The 21,450-nt window shown below is 43.9% G+C and overlaps 1 protein-coding gene across 1 annotated transcript in view; it reads right to left on the reverse strand.

Annotated features, from left to right (window-relative positions):
* SEZ6 (seizure related 6 homolog) overlaps positions 1-21,450 on the reverse strand; it is an 878,191-nt gene that overhangs the window by 340,652 nt on the left and 516,089 nt on the right. The window lies entirely within an intron of this gene.

Below are 21,450 nucleotides of genomic sequence, written 5' to 3' on the forward strand. Positions count from 1 at the left end.
AATAAAAATAAATTCATAATTATGTTCCCTATTTTGTAGGCGCTATAACTTTTGCACCAACCAGTCGCTTATTGCGATTTTTTTTACCAAAAATATGTAGAAGAATACGTATCGGCCTAAACTGAGAAAAAATATATATATATTTAAAAAAAAAATGGGATATTTATTATAGCAAAAAGTAAAAAATATTTTTTTTTTCAAAATTTAAGCTTTTTTTTGTTTATAGCACAAAAAATAAATTCCGCAGAGGTGATCAAATACCACCAAAAGAAAGCTCTATTTGTGGGGAAAAAAAGGACGTCAATTTTGTTTGAGAGCCACGTCGCACGACCGCGCAATTGTCAGTTAAAGCGACGTAGTGCCGGAAGCTAAAATTTCGCCCAGTAAGCAAGTGGTTAATGTCCACTGTCCAAATTTTTATACATATGCATTATAGGATGTGTTCCCTTTGTCTGCACCCACCCCTATTTAATATGTATAATAAATCATTTTAGTCAAATGAATATAAAATGCTGCATATGAATACTTTAGATTGCGCACTTGCAGTTAGGTATTTTTTCATTACTTCTGCAGAGAAGTTTTACTGTTGTTATGTGAATAGCCTGTAATATGATATCCTGCTTTTTAAGAGGAACTGCAATCAGCTCACATAATTTGTAATTAAAACATCTTTGCCGGGGCGTGGCTTGGACATGGCCGAGTGAGGCAGCAGACTTCCAGAGCTCCTCACACACCGACGCTACTTCAGCACAATCCGGCGGTTCCGCGGCACAAAATTGGCAGCCAAAGGCATGTCCCAGAACCGGAGAGCCTCCTCCAGGACCAGGACAGTCTCGCAGCCCGGATTCGGAACCATAAACGCCTATTTCGGCGGAGGCACGCAGCCGAGCGCTGGGACATCCAAGATGGCGCCCGGGAAAAGCAAAGGCGCAGATGCTGGGCTGAGACACGCGCCGAGGCCTACTACACCGCCGCAGCACGGAGGTTCCCCCATACAGACGCCGACTCTGGTAAGGGACCCGACCCCCCCTGTGTCCCCGGTATCCTCAGCTTCAACGGGTCAGGGCCCTGACATCACGGACTTGCAGGGGGATAGGGACCTACGGCAGCATCTCCTGTCCCTTCCCACCAAGGAGGATCTGGATCGCTTTGCGACCAGAGTAGAGAGGGCCTTTAAACAGGACATTGACCAGCTAAAGGCAGACACCACTCAGTTGGGCACAAGATTGGAGGCACTGGAGCAATTAGTGGAGGAGGCTTTACCTACAGTTGCCCAGTTAAGGGATAGATGCGCTGCTCAGGACAATCATATTGAAAGCCTCATTTCACAACTAGATGATTATGAGAACCGCAGCAGGAGGTCCAATATACGCATCAGGGGCCTGCCTGAGGCCACGGGGGCCAGGGACATTGTCCCCACGCTACAGGGTATTTTTAAGGAGCTGCTGGGTCTCTCACCCACTGAGACTGTGGAAATTGATAGAGCGCACAGGGCCCTGAGGCCCCCCTCACAGGATGCGGAGAACCCGCGTGATATAATTTGCAAGCTACACAGGTATACTGTCAAGGAACAACTCATGCAGCGGATGCGTAATCGCCCCTTCTTTGACTTTGATGGAGCACGCCTGTTCTTCTATCAAGATCTGTCACGCCGTACTCTGATGCAGCGCAGAGCCTTGGGCCCCCTCCTTGAATCCCTGCGTTCGGCTAATGCCACCTATAGGTGGGGATTCCCCTTCGTTTTGCAGGCCAGCAGGGCAGCCTCCACATATCGGATGGGCCCCCTGGGTCAGGCGAACAGTTAGGGGCTCATCCCTCTGTCGCCTTAGAGGCGGTTGAGGGGCCCCATTTAATGTTTCATGTGCCTTGTGAAATGTATGTTTTACCTATAATTTTTTTTCTTCTCTCCCCGCCTTCCCCTCTGCTCCTCTCCCCTTCTCTCTTTTCTGATCTTTTATCTCTAGCTCTTTCTCTGTATCTGGAGGATGGACCGGCTCTCGCTGACTTCAATGGACTGGGGACTGACGCCTGGACCACCCCTGCTACCGTTTCATGGCAACGATTAAGGTAGTGTCATATAATGTACGTGGGCTGTGCTCTCCCAACAAGCGGAACAGGCTCTGGTTAGAACTTAAGAGGTTGGGGGCCCAGGTACTCTTTCTGCAAGAGACCCATTTTACTGCCTCCTCGCTTCCTAAGCTGCCCAGCCACCTGTTTTCGCAATGGTATCTCAGTAACTCTCCCACACCTAAATCTAAGGGCACAGCGATAGCAGTCCATAGGAGCTGCCCATTTCAACCATCTGACCACATGGTAGACCCCCAGGGGCGCTTTGTGTTTCTGAAGGGTACAATAATGGGCCAGACCTACACTTTTGCGACTCTGTATGCCCCGAACTCACAACAACTTACGTTCTTGGACCGGACCCTGGCCCAACTGGCCGAGTTCCGGGAAGGGAAACTAATACTAGGAGGGGACTTCAATGTTAGCCCCGACCCCCGTTTAGATACCTCGGCGAATAAGTCAACCCATTCACACGCCTTTTTGAAACACTTTAAGAAGACCCTTCAGGGCCATACGTTGGTGGACTGCTGGAGGGCTCTTAATGCAGAGGAGAGGGACTACAGCTACTTTTCTAGTGTGCATAAAGTCTACACTAGAATTGATCTGATGTTGGTGGACCAGGGTTCTCTAGACCTGTTACTAGAAGCTACTATTGACCAGATCACTATTTCCGATCATGCCCCCGTGACCCTCACTATCTCGCTGTCACAGGCGATGGCCAGGGCCAGGACTTGGAAGTTAAATGAAAACCTATTGGACGACGTGGGGGTGGTGGCGGGGGTGCGGGAGACTTTGACGAATTATTTTGCAGAAAATGCCAATGGTGAGGTTAGTGACGGTACCCTGTGGGAGGGGCATAAGGCGGTGGTTCGGGGCACTTTTATCGCCTTAGGGGCCAAGATTAACAGGGAAAGGCAGGCAGACTTCCAGAGGGTGCTGCAGGCGTTGCGGCAGGCTGAACTCAGTCACAAGCGGACGTCGGCTCCTTCCGAACTTCTGCGTCTAACCGAACTAAGACAGCTCTTTGCTAAGCTACTAGACCGGAAAATCACTCGCAAACTGCGTTATCTGGCGCACGCGTATTATGAACATGGTAACAAATGCGGACGGATGCTAGCGCGCGCAATTAGAAAAAAGAGGCTGGTGGCCCATGTGCATAAGCTGCACTCCCCTACGGGAGAACCGGCCCAGCACACCTCAAAGATAGCCTCGATGTTTCGCGACTATTATGAGTCCTTGTATAATCTAGGAGCCGCCTCTTCCCAGGCGGAGGCGACCCTTAAACGCACCAAAATAGAGTCGTACCTCGCCTCGATCGGGCTCCCCGCCCTGTCCCCGGAACAGGCAGCTGGCCTTGAGCACCCCATCTCTTCGGCCGAATTACTGGCGACTATCAAGTCTCTCCCCTCAGTAAGGCGTACTACGAGAAATTTTTTGACAGACTTCAGGCCCCCTTGTGTACCCTCCTTAACTCACTGGCGAATGGCGGCCAGATCCCCAAAGAGACCTCGTTAGCGCATATCACGGTGCTCCCTAAAGAGGGCAAGGACCCTACCCAACCACAGAGTTATCGTCCGATTTCTCTTCTGAATACGGACTTGAAAATTTTCTCTAAGATTCTGGCTAATCGCCTGAAGCCTCTCCTCCCGGATATGATCCACGCCGATCAGGCGGGTTTTATGCCGGGACGGGAGGCCAGGGACAATTCAAATAGGGCTATCCAGTTGATACACTGGGCGCACGCACGCGATCGGATGCCTCCATACCTAATACTGTCCACAGACGCGGAAAAGGCATTCGATCGTGTGGACTGGCAGTTCCTCAGTGCGGTCCTTGACAAGTCAGGACTGGGCCCGCGTATGCTGAGCTGGATCTCTAAGCTTTATGTCTCCCCCACGGCGCAGGTTAAGGTGAACGGCGGTCTCTCGACAGGGTTCCCTATCCGGAATGGCACGAGACAGGGTTGTCCGCTCTCGCCCCTCTTATTTGCCCTGGTTCTGGAACCGTTGCTACAGAGGGTTAGATCGAATACCAACATCAGAGGGGTGCAGGTAGGCTCCCTGGAGCACAAGCTCTCTGCTTATGCGGATGACATTTTGTTCCATGTAGTAGAACCCCTCGTTTCGTTGCCAGTCCTGATGGATGAACTAAGGGAATACGGGGAGGTTTCAAACTTTAAGATAAATTACGCGAAATCCGAGATACTGCCTATCACAGTCCCTCCTGCCCTGGCATCCTCGCTGAGGGATTCTTTCCCCTTCAAGTGGTCTGCCTCTTCCATGAAGTACTTGGGGATCCAGCTTACTAATTGCGTGGACTCACTTTACTCCCAGAATTATATCCCTCTTTTGAAAAAGACCTCTATAGACCTGCAGTCTTGGGACAGGACGATGTTCACTTGGGTAGGACGGACGAACATCCTGAAAATGACTGTTCTGCCCCGTATCTTATTCCTCCTACAGATGATACCTATACGTCTACCAAAACGTTTTTTTGCTGAGTTACGCAGTTCCTTTACTAAATTCGTATGGGGAGGTAAGAGACCTAGACTGGCAATGACGATCTTGCAGAGGTCCAAGCTACAGGGGGGCTTGGGAATACCAAATATTCTCAGGTACTATCAGGCAGTGGCATTACAGCGCATACTGAATTGGAAGTTCCATACTTCCCTTAAACTGTGGGTTCCCCTTGAAAAGACGATGGCGGGGCGGGACTTGTCCAATGCACCTTGGGTCCCGACGGACAGTAGGGGGCTCTCTGACTGGGTCTCCCCCCTGACGGCTCACTCCCTGGCCATGTGGGATAAACTGAATGGCTGCCTAGCACTGGCGCCGAGGACTTCTCCTCTGGCGCCGGTTGGTGGGTACCCGTGGTTCTCCCCTGGAGAACTGAAATCTTCCCTAGGAACATGGACCGGGGATGGAGTCGTCAGCCTTGCGAGGTTCGTAGAGGGTGGGGTCCTGACGTCGCTGACTGTCTTGCGCGCCAGGTATGGCAGCTTCCCCTTTGACTTTTGGAGACATCGTCAGCTGGAGACTTTCATCACTAAATGTCATAAGGTAGCGCGGATCAGGACTGACTTGACAGAGTTTGAGCGCCTCTGGGCGTCTGAAGATCCAGAACCCCACTTGATCTCGGTCTTATACCGATTGTTGGAGGGTGTCTCGCCTAGCCCCCGTCCCTACTTTGTTAGGGAATGGGAGAGGGATCTACAGACTGAATTTACGGATGAGCAACTATACCACCTCTGTCGCCTGACTCACAAGAGCTCAGTGGACGCTAAAACCCAAGAAAATAATTATAAGTTGCTGACAAGGTGGTATAGGGTGCCGACTTCTCTGGCAAAGATTTTCCCAAACGTGTCTGATAGATGCTGGAGGGGATGTGGGCAGAGGGGCACGCTCCTCCATATTTGGTGGAAGTGCCCGGTGCTTCGCCCGTTTTGGGACATGGTCACCAAACATGTGTCTGAAGGTCTGGGTGTGGATATTCCAGTCCACCCCAAACACTTCCTGCTCCACGTCCCCTCCACCTCTCTGTCACGATACAAAGGCAGTGCCCTCCCCCACCTCCTCAATGCAGCAAAACGGCTCATTCCAATTCACTGGAAGAGCTCGCAGATTCCAAGTGAGCAAGACTGGCTGGGGAAGGTGAGGGAGATTATGGAAGCGGAGGGTTGGCTAGCTACGTGTAGGGATACTCACGAAAAATTTGAGACCACCTGGGCAGAGTGGAAGGCCCACGTGCATGACACAGCCTTGTTCTCCTCTAGTCTAGACGAGGCACTATTGGTGCTTGCAGATCCCTCTTTCGGGGATCGCGTCCGGGCAAACCGTCAATCAGTCAACTGATACCCCACTGCGTTGGGGACCCATTGAGTCGACGAGTCAGGTGGGTGCTGGTCCACTGGTCCTCTCTCTTCTTTTTTTTTTTTTTTTTTTTCCCATAAACAATTTTTATTGAGAGATAATAAAGCAGTACAATACAGTGCCGTATACAGACCTTGAAAGTACATGGAATTAGATTGATGCATGGTAATATTGCATATACAGCTAACAACAGGGTGTTGGGGTAAGCATGTCTGAACTGAGCACTATCCCATCTTCTGGGATTGATACGTTTTGGAAAAATGGCCTATGATTAAACCATGACAAGGAGCAGTTTCTAAGAAAATAGTGGAGAGAAAGAAGGGAGAAGGAGGTGAGAGAGATAGAGGAAGAGAGAATGGAGAGGAGAAGAAAAAAAACAAAGCAAAACAAAACAAAACACAACAACTAAGGGAAAGAAGAGAAAAAAAAAAAAAAAAAAAAAAAAAAAAAAAAGGAGGGGGGAAGAAGAGGTGGGGAATGGTCTATAGTGGAAGGTCACCAGTGTCGGCAGTCCTCCGCCAGGGAGGCCACAGGCCGAAGGCCACAGTAGTATTCACTTAGTAGGGACAAGCTCCTAATGGTGGCGGAAACGCTGAGTTGTTTTAAAGTGGGTCCAACATGCCCAGGTGTTTGTAAATTTTTCAATGCGTTCTTGAGAGATATGAACCAGTTCTTCCATTTCTTCGATCTTAGAGATCCTGTTAAACCACTCTTTAATCGTCGGGGTGTGTGTGGAGCGCCAATGTACCGGAATACAGAGCCTCGCCGCATTTACCATGTGCATGGCCAGGGACTTAAAGTATTCAGATCTGGTCAAATGCGTATGATGTAGGAGATATTGTGCCGGAGAGTAGTCAAGAGTGTAGGTAGTAACGTGTGCAATGAGCTCATGTACTTCTTTCCAGAATGGCTGGAGGGAATCACAGTTCCACCATATGTGGAGCATGGTCCCCCTCTCCTTACCACATCTCCAGCACGTTTCCGGGATCGCTGGGGAAAATTTGTGTAGGAGAGCTGGGGTTCTATACCAGCGTGTTTTGATTTTGTAGCAGGTTTCCTGAGTAGCAACATTAAGAGACCCTTTGTGTATATATTCATCGATACGGGACCAGTCCTCTTCATCCAGGGGGACCCGAAGTTCAGATTCCCAGGCAATACGTGCGGGATCTGGGGGTTTGGGGGTATTATCCGAGAGGATCTGATATATACTGGAGATCAAGTGTCTCTGTTGAGAGGTCTGTGAACATAGGTTTTCAAAGGGCGTCAGTTGCCTCGTCCAAGTTTCGGAAGTCGGTTGTGAAGAGAGGAAGTGTCTTAGTTGTCTATAGGACCAGAAGGGGAAGGAGTTGGATGGGGATTTAGAGACCAGATCTGAGTAGGGGCGAAGGGATCCGCATAAGAAAAAGTGGCGGGCTTGGACCCGGCCTTGTGGCCAATCTCGATTCAGGAATGAGGAGGCTAGACCTGGCAGGAATTCAGGGTTGCCTCTTAATGAGGTCATCGGCCCCGGGACTGAGGAGAATGTCTGGGTTTTCGTCACTCGCTCAAAAGCTTTAAGAGAAGGGTAAATCAGCGGATGCGCCTTGATTTCTGGGGGCCAGTGTCGAGGCGGTATCCAAGGGAGCGAATCAAGGGGGAGTTGCGTGAGGGACTTTTCCAGCACAACCCACCCCTTTTTAATTTCATGGACGTTCCAATCCACTATTCGCATAAGGTGGCCTGACAGGTAGTATTGGAGGAGGTCTGGAAGACCGATACCCCCCTTGGCCTTTGGGCGGGTGAGTCGCGAGTATCTAATACGGGGGGGTGAATTCTTCCAGAGAAATGCTGAAGAGGCCTTCTTGTACATTGCAAAAAAGGAGGGAGGTAAAGCAATCGGGATACATTGCATGAGGTACAGTAGGCGTGGTAGAATTATCATTTTCAGTAGAGCGGAGCGGCCGAACCATGAAACATTAAGGGCTCCCCAGTCTCTTAGGTCCTGTTGCGCCTTTCTAAGGGCGGTTAAAAAATTATCGTTGTAAAGGTGCGCTAAATCTGTCGTAATTTGAATGCCCAGATACGTAATAGCTCTTTCGTTCCAAAGGAACGGGAAGGAACTCCGGCAGCTGTCTACGTCGCACTTCGGGAGTGACACATTCAGGGCATGGGATTTAGAGTAATTGATCTTAAAATGGGACAAGTCCCCAAAGCTCTCAATGTCTTTCAGCAAGTTTGGTAGTGAAATCCTTGGCAGCGATAGAGAGAGGAGAACGTCATCAGCGAAAGCCGCTACTTTATACTCCCTACCTGCCACCGTCAGGCCTTTAATATCGGGATTACAACGTATTTTGTTAAGAAAAGGTTCCAGAATTAGAACAAAAATCAGGGGGGATAAGGGGCAGCCCTGGCGGGTTCCATTGCTTATGGAGAAGGCGTCCGACAGGTGTCCATTCACTCGGACACGAGCACTGGGAGTGGAATACAATGCAGAGATATGTGCCAGCATGCGAGGGTGAAGGCCAATCGTTTTCAGAACCTCTCGCATGTAGTCCCAGGCCACCCTGTCGAACGCCTTCTCCGCGTCAAGGGATAAGAAGAAGCCCTTCGTCCCGGATACGGTGAGCCAATGGTGTAAGTTCAATGCCCTGGTAGTGTTGTCCCTGGCCTCTCTTCCAGGGACAAACCCCACCTGGTCCTGGGAGACCAAGCCGGGTAAGAACGGGGATAGCCTATTTGCTAGTATCTTGGCGTACAGCTTAATGTCCACATTGAGAAGTGATATTGGTCTGTAGTTCTGGACTTGTGTGGTATCTTTACCTTCTTTCGGTATAACCGTTATGTGTGCCTCTAAAAGACGGCCCACTGGGACGGAAGGGGATGCCAGAGCGTTGAAGGTATCCAGCATCTTAGAAGATAAGATAGTCAAGAAGGACTTATAATACTGCAGCGTGAATCCGTCAGGCCCCGGGCTCTTTCCCGGTTTCATTTGTTTCACCGCATTGGTCCTCTCTCTTCTATCTCTTCTCACTTTTCTTGTCTCTTTGCTCTCTTTAACTCTGTGCCCTCTGCCCTGCCCCCCCCTTTCTTTCCCTTCTCCCCACTTCTTAAAGTTGAATATATATTTTATTTCGGTGTGCTAAGTATTGGGACTACTGGTGCTATGGCTAGCCTGTTTGAATGGCCCTGTTGCCTCAGGCTTGTTTTGATAGATATGTAGTTGTGGGAGCTGTGTTGTTGCTTACTGGAGGGCGGGGACATGGGGATTCGCACCCCCCGTCAGTGGGGGGAGCCTGGCCCAAGTGGACCGAATGTCCTGGGCGGGCGGCGGGCCCTTGTGTCCCCGGGCTGACGTGAGCTATTACTCCCTTGGCGTTAGCCTGAGCTCGGACCTGACGCACCCCTGCATAGAGTCCCTTTCCCCTTCCCTTTCCCTTCCCCTCCCCCCCTCCCCCCCTGCCCTCGGTCCCATGTCCCCCCCCTCCCACCCCTTCTCTCCCATTATCCCCTACTTTGGTTGTTGTCCTTATTTTTGTATTGGCTTTTTGTTCGTTTGCTGAAGCTATATTGTACAACTGTCAATACCACTTGAAAATTGAAAAATAAATATTTTACAAAAAAAAAACATCTTTGCCATTCTGAAGCTTCCCTCCAACCACTTTACATATTATTTTATATGTACTGTCATTCTGTACTTGCCAAATATGCTGCAGAAATCTCCCTCCTATGAGTCTGGCTGCAACCATTTTAACTGTGGGCAGCTGAAGCTGCTGCCTGTTTACTTCCTGGATACACACACAGAGGCACACCTCCAGCTCTGCAGCTCTACAGCTCTCATTGGCCCTCTTATGAATCATCCTCCCCTTCCTTCCTGGCAAACTCTCACACAAGTGAGAGAGAGAGCTGTGCATGATGTCATAATCCTAGACAATAAAAAGGAAGTGGGCTGTATAAGGTATTTACTGGCAGAAAGAAAAAAATGTTTTACTATTGTTAAAACAACAAGGGCAGCAGATTTAATAGATAGTTGAAAAAAATACTGAAGGTCCGCCTTAAGGTCCAAGATTTCCAGCTCTAAATACTTTGTTAAAAAAAAAAAAAAAATCTTCATGGTTGCATACTGTAAGGAATGTTTGTTAAAATACATATTTTATAAGCATAATAAAAATGATAACAAAGATCAGTTTACAAACAAAAATGTTCATGTTACTTTGTTGAAACATATGCCCCGTACACACGATTGTTATTTCCATTGGAAAAAGTCAGAAGAGAGCTTTTGGCCAGGAATCCTGACCGTGTGTATGCTCCATCAGACTTTTTCCAACTGAAAAACTGCTGGAAAAAGAGAGAGAGCAGGTTCTCTATTTTCTCATTAGGAAAAAATCTGATCGAATTTCCTAGGGTGTGTACAAATTCCGACGTGCAAAATTATGACACATGCTCAGAAACTAATCGACACATGCTCAGAAGCATAAAACTTCATTTTCTTGGCTCGTCGTAGTCTTTTACGTCACCGCATTCTTGGCAGTCAAAAGTTCACCAAACTTTTGTGTGACTGTGTGTATGCAAGGCAGGCTTGAGCGGAATTCCATCAGAAAAAACATCCAACTTTTTTCTGACGGGAATTTCACTCATGTGTACAGGGCATTAGAGTAGTATGGCTAACAGAAACTGAATGGGAAAAGAGGCACCAACAGTGTCTGCAACACTTTCTTTTTTTTTAACATGAAGTTTTGTCTTAGGAAAGTCCCCAAAGCAGTGCACACTTTAGGAGGACTGCTAAGATGCAGCCTTGCAAAGCTGGAGAACAAGGAAAAAAAACAGCTTCTGAAACAGAAAGATAAAAATAAACAGTGTTTCTTTTTGTATCTTTCTGTTTATTCATCTACAGATCAAAAGGCATGAACTGCAGATAAAGTCAGTCAAGTAAAAAAAAAAAAAACGTTTTGTTTTTTATTAAATGTTTCTCTGTTGGACCCCTTATTAACGCTTCATTTACTGTAATCAACCTAAATTAACTCCTTATTCTCCTTCTCCATTTAATTATTTTCCTGCTGATTTTTTTTGCTCACTTCTATTTTATTAACTATTAATTATGGAAAAATTTAGTTTGCTTTGTTTATTAATATTTTTACACCTTTGACATATATTTATTCGTTTCATATATAAAAATTACGGTAAATAAAAAAATGAAAACTTAACATTTTTTTTTATTTGTATATACCTTTTCAATGCTTTGTATCATTGCTGACAGCTGAAGTGTAAACAAAACAGTTGCGTTATGTATCGGTAATTGGTATCGGCGAGTACTAAATAAAAGTATCGGTACTCATACTCATTGTAAAAAAATGGTATATGCGCATCCCTACTTCCATCCATTTTCTAGTTGTGTGTGCATGTGTAGTGCTGTATAAATAAATATATACCTAGTTGGTATACCTGCCGGTAACATTAAGGTACTCAACAAGGTGTGGATGCCAATGGGAGGTGGCAGATGTTAGAAGACATGGATCAGTCTTTAATGCTATCAGGAAGTGTTAAAATTTGTTAATATCAGAGGCCTCTATTTCAGGGGTTTCTGGTGCTTGGGGGTCAAGTAAAGGTATAAGCCGGTTGCAGCCTCTTAAATACCTTGTACTGACAGGATTACTTTTTAGAGGTTATCAAATAAACCAGACTATAGCTACCAGTGGCGGTGCGTCTATAGAGGGCGCCGGTGCGCTCCCACACCGCCACTGAATACAATACATAGATTCATGCATTGCATGAATCTATGTATTGCCACTGCCACCCACTATTCAGATGGCCGGCCCCCTGGTGAGTGCCGGCCATCTGAATAAAGAAAGCTGGTTGGCTGTGGAAGGCTGTGGAAGCGCCTATCAGAGCCAGGCTGTAATTGGCTTCCAAATACTTATCCAGGGGATGCACGTGCAGTGCGTTCCTTGGATAAGACTGACAGGCATCTCAGCCAATCAGGTTCACCGGTTCTGGTTCAGCCTGATTGGCTGAAGCATCATCGAGGGCGGGAGAAGACATCGAGGGACCGTGGAAGGGGGATGGCTGACCCGTGAAAGGTAAGTGCCAGGCGGGGGGGGGGGGGCAAGGTGGCAGCATTTTACAGGGCACCGTGGCAACAATTAAAGGGCATAGTGGCGACAATTGGCACAGTGACGACAATTACAGGGCACAGTGGCGACAATTACAGGGCACAGTGGCAACAATTAAAGGGCACAGTGGCGACAATTGGCACAGTGGCGACAATTGATGGGCACAGTGGCTGCGTTTGATGGCATGGCACAGTGGTGACAATTGATGGCACAGTGGCTGCGTTTGATGGGCCCAGTGGCTGCATTTGATGGGCACAGTGGCTGCATTTGATGGGCACAGTGAGGCTGCAATTGTTTTTTTTCCGTTTGTTTGCGCCCACCCAAAAATTTTGAGCACCAGCCGCCACTGATAGCTACTGTATTTTAAACTGTCTCAGTCACTAACAAAACAAGGTTTTCTAAGCGCCTGATGAATGATAGCATTTGTCGTCCATTTACTATGAATCTACAATTTCAGACACCTTTATATGTCATTCATCTACGTTTAGAAATGGAAGGATCAACGTTAAGAGAGAGTTCCGGTATCTGAATTGAGTTTCATAACAACGGCTGGGCACAAATCTGACCTTTGCATGGATCACATAACCTCACATGCTGTCAGGATGAATTCCCTTGAAGAGAAGATTCATTTCACAGATGTTAATGTGCATTGATAGACAATCATCACCTTCAGGCATAATAAACATTAACGGGATACATTTTTTCTCTCCTAAGAAAAGCTTGTATGTTTTCATTTTTGAAGGACCACAGAATCTAAATCACAAACTATTTTGCAAATGTCATGAATATCTATTATAAATATCATAAAAATAGCATAAAATGGAAAAAAGACTAAGAAATAAAAAGCCGTAACTGCTTAACATTACGTCTCAGCTCTCTCGGTTACAAAATATGTGGTTTGTGGGGTTGCACACCTCTAAAGTGAAAATGCGTTTTGTCCAATGAGCAACAGGTTCACTTTGATGTCCCTCTTCTTGGTAGCATATACTGTATATAACTTACTTTTGCTCACACATTGCTCCATTCAGCTGCAAGGAGTAAGGAAGGAGAGCCCTTATACATTAGAGCTTACTGTGCTCTGGCTGTTTTCCTGCCTCCAAGTGATAGCGCTAGACCAAACACCAAGAACCAGCAGTGTCATATGGAATAAGTTATATGCCCCTTCATACTTAGAAATATCAAGTATTTTCATTACTCTCAACAGTTAAAGAAAGCAACGGGGGAGCAAAGATGAGTAAATGTTGATGATGAGGCGGTGGAGTTTAGGCAAAATTGTTGCTTTATCCATAATAGAAAAAGTACAATAGGTAGATTCAGGTACAAGTGCTTAAAGATGCGGTGGCGTAGCTTAGCCTGTTTAGGCTACGCCGCCGTAAATTAGCTAGGCTAGTAATGATTCTCAATATACTTGCCTGCTAATATATGGCGGCGTAGCCTAAAGTGGGCGGGCGTAAGGGCGCCAAATTCAAATGACTTGGAGGGGGGCGTGTTTCATGGTAATGAGGCTTGACCTCACGTTTTTAACGTTTTTTTTCCACTGCGCATGCGCCGGGTGACTAAATTTCCCAGTGTGCATTGCGGTTACGTACGCCGCACGGGCCTATTGATTTAGATGTGGACGTAAATGACGTAAATCCCGATTAGCGGATGACTTACGCAAACGACGTTAAAAATTCAAACCTCGCGGCGGGAACAGCGGTCATACTTTAACATTGTTATTCCACCTAATAGGTGGAATAACTTTAGGTCTCCTAAGGCCTTACGGAAACGGCGTAAATCGACTGCGGCGGCCGGGCGTAGATTCTGAGTTAGATTCTGAGTTAGGTCGACTTATTTACTAATAAGTCGGCCTAACTCTACCTGAATCTACCTACAAGTTTGTACCCCATCATCTTTCTGACCCTACCTCCTCTTTTATTTTTATCCTTAGACCCCTTTCACAGTGGGGCGTTTTTCAAGCTGCATCTGCAATACCAATGTGAAAGCCTGAGTGCTTTCACATTAAAGCACCTTAAAAACGCTCCAGTGTGAAAGGGGTCTTAGCATTAAAAAAGCGCCTGTAAAACACCTGAAAGAAGCCTCATCTGCAATCCCAATGTGAAATCCTGAGTGCTTTCACACTGAGTGCGTCAAAAAAGTCCTGCAAGCAGCTTCTTTGCAGTGCTTTAGGAGCGTTGAATACACCGCTCCTAAAGCGCCCCTTCTCATTGAGGCTCTTTTTTTTAACGCCAAAGCACCTGAAAAATGCCCCAGTGTTAAAGGGGTCTTAGCGGAGCTTTACCAGTGTTTTTCGGGCACTGGAAGTGTGAAAGGGCTCTGAAAGCACTGGGGCTTTCACATTGGGATTGAAGATGCTTTAAATGCGCTTTTTTTTTAATGCCAAAGTGCCTGAAAAACGCCCCAGTGTAAGAGGGGTCTTACCCCTAACCTCCAATCTCCCTCCTGCCTATTCTATTTTCCTTTTTAATAATTTTTCCTCTTTTAATTCTGTATAATATCATTGCTGTCAGTAGCTTGGTCACATATATTCAGTAGTCACTCAGTCCCATCACCCCCCTCCAATAAGTATGGCAGTAATAAAAAAGTGTTCAGTTATTCTGCTTCAAGGCAAGTCTAACGTGAATAGATTGTGTGACCATATCTTATTATTGGCTCTGGCCTTCATGTGGGCTTGCTACACATCTTAAAATGTACATGTATCATTAATAAAATATAAGCCTTCTAATATTTTGTATCTTCTGTCAACAGAAGACATGATGTAATGTTTGTCCCATGTTCTCACTGCTAGAACTAAAATAATGTGAAAACTGTATGTCATAGTTGAATCTGAATCATGAAAAAAATTAAAAAATACACGTAATACTACAGTATTACATGTAGTAATACTACAGTGATTAAAAGGCAAGCTGAGGTGGTCATTACCACACTCAGTATGATTTGTAAATGGACCATTCCTCATTCCAGTGTTATTGGGTGCATGAGTAAAGTATATGGAAAGAGTAGGAAATGTTTTTTCATGTCTGTGTCTCTTCAGGGAGATTTCTCCTTAATTTCCTGCCCCAGAGACACATTAGGTGTAAGATGAGTTCTCAAAAGAGAGGGTATTTTTGTTGGGTTATTTTGTGTTATAACATACACTTTGAAATACAGTTTAATATGTTATAGTACCCCTCCCCCCAGTGTCGGCCCAAGACATTGTGCTGCCTGGGACCAAAAATGAAATGCTGCCCCCCCCAGAAAAAAAATCACGCCAACCAAAAGGCCCCCACATTCATTATTTTATATCATGATAACTAAAGGGGATCCGTCATGGCTCTATACATGTATAAAAGAGTATAAAGAGGACCTGTCATGGCTCTATACATGTATATAGAGGACCTGTCATTACTATTTACATGTAAAGGAATATCAAGAGGACCTGTCATGGCTCTATAAATGTATATAGGACTATAAAGAGTACTTGACATGGCTCTATACATGTATAAAGGAGTATAACGAGAAGGCCTGTCATGGCTCTATAGATGTATAAAGAGAACCTGTCATGGCTCTATACATGTATAAAGAAGTATAAAGAGGACCTGTCATGGCTCTATACATGTATATAGAGGACCTGTCGAGACTCTTTACATTTAAAGGAATATAAAGAGGACCTGCCATAGCTCTATAAATGTATATATGAGTATAAAGAGGACCTGTCATGGCTCTATAAATGTATATAGGAGTATAAAGAGGACCTGCCATGGCTCTATAAATGTATATAGGAGTATAAAGAGGAACTGTCATGACTCTATACATGTATAAAGGAGTATAACGAGGGCCTGTCATGGCTCTATAGATGTATAAAGAGGGCCTGTCATGGCTCTATACATGCATATAGGCGTATAAAAGGACCTGCCATGGGCTCTATACATGTATCCAGGAGTATAAAGGGACCTGTGAATTGCCGGCGGCCACAATGTCTTTTTTGCAAACTAATCAATGTACGCTAATTGTGTTTTTTTTTTTGTACCAAAAATATGTAGAAGAATACATATTGGCCTAAACTGAACAAAATAGTTTATTTTTCTAAATTTTGGGGATATTTATTATAGCAAAAAGTAAAAACAATATATATATTTATAGCACAAAAAATAAAAACCGCAGAGGTGATCAAATATCATCAAAAGAAAGCTCTATTTGTGGGAAAAAAAGGACATCAATTTTATTTGGGTAGCGGAGCTGGCGGAACGGGCTGGCGGGCATCAGTATGCTGCCCCCCTAAAAGTGCTGCCTGGTACCCATGGTACCACCCGGTCCCATCATAGGGCCGGCCCTGCCTCCCCCCCTTTTTTTTCCTCTCTCCTTCGTTCCCCTTATCTGGTTGGCACACGTTTATATATTTTGTATATTTTTTGATTTTGCCTTATTGTATGAATATGCATTTTTGCAGCCTGAATTTTGGTTTTCTTTTTTTTTTTTTTTTGATTTATAACTTTTTTATTGTAAAACAAAATAACAGTACATAGTAAATATTAATAAATAATACATATAATGCCACTCAATCATACAATTACATCTCATCTCCTATTACCTTATAGTCAAGATCAGACATGCATCCCTTTTAAACCTCTATCCTCTTCCCCCCTATTGTCCCAGGGACATCATGAATAGTCAAAACCTTGCCAAGAAGAGGAAAAAAAAAGAAAAAAGGAAAAAATAACACAAAAATCCCCTCACCCCTCTTCTCTGTTATTCTTCGTACATACCTCTTCGCACCCCCTTCAGATCTCTAGGCTTCTTATAAAAACGTTCCCCCTTACCCTCTTTAAACCTCTACCCTGGAGTCCAAGAAGGACTTCCAGGAGGTCCACGTTCTTAAATACCTTTCCTGGTGATGTTGTGCTATCCATACTAGTTCTTCCAGTTTACTTATTTCCTTTACTTTACATATCCACATCTCTATAGTTGGTGCGAGTGGTGACTTCCACATCCACGTTATGTAAGCCTTTGCGGCATCTAGGAGGTGGCATAAGCTTGTTTCCCTATATGCTTTCTCTGATATTTGGTTCAGATGTAAAAGATAAAATTCTGGGTCATCGGGTATCTCATGTTCTGAACAAATCTGGAGGACCCTTTTAATCTCTTGCCAGAAACTCCTTAACTCCTTAACCTCTGGCAAGAATTTTGCTTTTCACTCAGGGTCCAAAGGTCCTGTAGAAGCAGACGATTCCGTAAAATGCTTTGACCGATGTACACTACATTCACTACAAACTCATTTTTAGCATTTCAGATATTTGGCGTTTGTTATGACCACTGGTATTGTAAGACTATTTTAATATATGTGTAATTAATATGCTGTACTGATAATATGCTGTAATGATACATTTTTATGTCAAATAGTTTTGTGTTTCCATTTAAGGTTTTAAAGTCCCATTTTTGTCGTTTTTGATTATTCAGTATGACCTCTTAGACAGTTCATTCTCCATTGTAAGGTAGAACTCCTGTTCATATGACAGCTCAAAAATGTAGGATTGCCCATCACTTTCTGTAATAGAGAAAATGGCCACAGGACCATAACAGAGTTAATCTCCCAAACAGAGGAGCAGGCGGCTAAAAAAAAAAAGCTTCTACATTTTTCACAACACAAAAAAAAAAGTCTTGGCATTATACTTTATATACTTTAAGTCATATATAGCCATCCCTACTCTGATGATATAATACATGCCTCACCTGTTGTACTATAATACTATGTTATTCACCATGCAGTAGAGCAAGGACAGACTTAATATTTCGTAAATTCAGATCCTGGACTGCATTTCAGCTTCTCTTCCACTTCAATTTTAGTAGAAGAAAGTGTTAATTCATATTTAAAAATGCTACTTGCTGATCCCTCAAGCTTCTAATTTTAGAACAATAAACTGCTTTCCTATTACAGTACATCTTTTTAAGTACCAATCTGAAATATTAGATTTATCCTTCAGGCAATGCTCCAGGTCAGAAACTATACAATATCCCTTAGGGATGTGTGCCATTTCCAAGATTCTCATTCTGAACTTTTCCTGCAAAAATCTCTGAAATTTTGGAAATAGAAACAGACATAGGTATAACATTTTTCTCCACGGTGTTAATATAAAGGAATTAGAGATGGAAGGAACGTTTCCGCACTGTTCCCTGTTGTATTTGCACAAAGTCAAGTCCTCATTGTATATCATACAAAAATATATGATTAGCTTAACAACCTTATAAAGTAAATTTGTAGTCAAGGAAAAAAAAAAGTTTTTGGAACATCACTGAAAATATGATATCAAATATTAATCTTTTTTTTACGTCTGAAAACATGTAACAACTAGCCTATCAGGCGAGACATTTAAAAATGTAAATTCTAAAATGAAGTTTCAACTTTAATAAGTATTGAATCGAAATATAAACTGGATCCTGTTTCCATTGATTTAAAAAAACAATCCTCATATATATATATATATATATATATATATATATATATATATATATATATATATATATATATATATTTTTTTTTTTTTTTAGATTAATAAAACTTTAATAAGCCTCTCCATAAACATTGGATTTTTCCATGACATTATTTAAAGTATGTCCATCTAATCCTGTTTAGACATTGAAAAGTAAATAGTATCCCCCTTTAAGGAATGGTTGACCATTCAGTGAAGTTCAAGTTTGTGCACAATTTATCTTGTCTGAATTCTGCATTAAAAATATTGGTGAAATTGCCCATACTTGGAGAAATATTGGAATCAAGAGGTCATATATTGTAATATATGCCCTTTTCTTGGTTGCTATTATTATAAAAGTAACACACTTGGGGGGATTTACTAAACTAGTGCACACAGAATCTGGTGCAGCTGTGCATAGCAACCAATCAGCTTCTATCATCAGCTCATTCAATTAAGCTTTGACAATAAAACCTAGAAGCAGATGATTGGTTACGATGCTCAGTGGCACCAGATTTTGTGTGCCCCAGTTTTAGTAAATTTCCCCCACTATTTTTCCTTTGTAAACAATTTTATTAAAGCCCATCTCCAGTTGGGTGGAGTGTACTTCGCAGGTAACAGGGAGAACAGAAAGTGAGAGGCTAGCTCTAGTAATCAGGTGTCCAATGGAACAGAAACTTCCTCTTTCTTGTATACATAGGAGGCATCAGAATACTAAGTTATGGAAAATCTCCCACTGTCTAGGTCAGGCATGTCCAAAGTCCGGCCCGGGGGCCAAATGTGGCCCCCCTCTTGATTTAATATGCCCCCCCTGGGGATTTGGATATATATATTGTTTGTGGCCCCCAGGGCCACAAAAGATATATACTGTATTTATTGGCGCTGCCTTGGAGGGGACAGGGAGGGGGCAGGACAAGCGCCGTCAGATTACATGAGGAGAATCTTCTATTGGAAGTCCTGTCTCCTGGGATGCCATTGGACGACTGTTCTGTCTATCATAGGAGGCGGGACTTTGTATTAAAGAGGCCACAGAGTAAACAAGAGATTCTCCTGTTTGTAATCGGTTGGCACTTGTCCAGCCCCCCTCCCTCTGCCCTCCGAGGCTGCAGATGGGCATCGTTCAGGCTGCACTGATGGCAATGGTAAGGCTGCATTCATGGCACATGTAAGGCTGCATTAATGACACATGTGAGGCTGCATTTATGGCACATGTGAGGCTGCATTTATGGCACATGTGAGGCTGCATTGGTTGCAAGGGTGAGGCTGCATTGGTTGCAATGGTGAGGCTGCATTGGTTGCAATGGTAAGGCTGCATTCATGGCAATGGTGAGGCTGCATTCATGGCAATGGTAAGCCTGTGCGTGTTATACGCCGATAAATATGGTATATCAAAATAACACGCCCAAGCTCATCCTTAGTCCTAAGCAGCGCTCTGGGATTCATTGGGGCCACAAAAGAAATATATACAGTATATCCAAATAACACGCCTGAGCTCATCTCTTCACCACACACAGCCACAAATGCAAGAGAATTCATGTTGGGCAGTGTATTAGTGCTCAGACTAACACACTTAGACCGAATTTTAATGATTCAAAGAATGTCAGGCAAAATAGTCGGCCCTCACGCATGTTCACTTCATCAAATCTGGCCCTCTTTAAAAAAAGTTAGGACACCCCTGGTCTAGGTGGTAGACATCATACAGAATGAAAAAAAAAGGTTTTGGCTAGAATTGGGCCTTACATATATATGTTCAATTTTCATCACTTATGGGAAATCTTTTGTTTCTCCTTCATGAGTTCACCATAGACACATTTGGGTCTTTGGAACGGTGTGCCTATGTGAGCTCGGAGCCATTGGGGAGCATTCCATAGACAGTTCTTTTTACAGTCCTAGCATGTGAAATCTGTATATTTCTCATTAGACACAGTATGAAGCTTTTATACACTGGGCACAAGACTTAACACATGAAAGAGCTCAAGATAAGAAATAAACACAACGTTGCTGAATTCACAGTCTGTCTGTCTGGGTCGGTTGAGTTATTCTTTATATTTATGACAATAGAATGCATCATTGTCATAGCTCCACTTTGACTATGCTGTGATAAGGGTTATAAGCTGAAATCTGATACTGTGTATCAGATTTAAACATCTTCTTGCTTATAAATGTGTAAATGATGTGCAGTCCAAAAGAGAACAAGCATGCAAGCCTATTTTCTTTCATCATTTCTAAACTTTGATGAAATGACTTCATCTTTCCTTTGTTTTGGTTCATCCTTAATGTTACAAGCTGCACTTTTTTGCTCATTGCTTGTTTTATGATTATCAGTAGTATTTTGTTGCTCCAAATGTTGCTACTTTAAATAGATTGGTCTGATGCACGAGGAACAAATGGCTTTTCAAAGCAAAGAACATTGTGGATTACCAGAAAAGTAGCTTATACTGCCAACTCAGCTTTAATTTCCCCAGAAACATACATAAATAATGTTTTGTAGCATCTGAATCTCTTCGTGCCTTCTGCTTAAAGAAAGCAAGGCTTTTTTATTGGTGTACGATGTGGGGGTAACAGGCTTTTTTTAAATCAGGTAGTGCAAAGCGCAACAACTATGTGCAAAGTGCAGTAAAACATAGCAACTCACAGCAACCAATATATATATATATATATATATATATAAAATGTAATTGATTAAACCATAACCTAGTTGATGTGAGTTCCTGTAAGCAAGTAGATTTCCTAATATCTGCGTCACATGCAACTCACATAATCCTATTCCATATTTCATTGGTTTGCATAGGCTAAAGAGCAAGATTTTTTTTTTTTTTTTTATGGCAGCAGATATAAGCAAAAACTGATGTTAACTTGTGAGCTATAAATGCTATCCACAAAACACATCAGAAGTTCTACATAAAGTATAACTAAACCCTAAGCAAAGCAGTATTGTGCAGTGTTAGCCATAAATAATGCAACCTTGGACTGGAGTGATACTCT

The sequence above is a fragment of the Rana temporaria genome, chromosome 2, assembly GCF_905171775.1.
Source record: "Rana temporaria chromosome 2, aRanTem1.1, whole genome shotgun sequence".
NCBI lineage: Eukaryota > Metazoa > Chordata > Amphibia > Anura > Ranidae > Rana > Rana temporaria.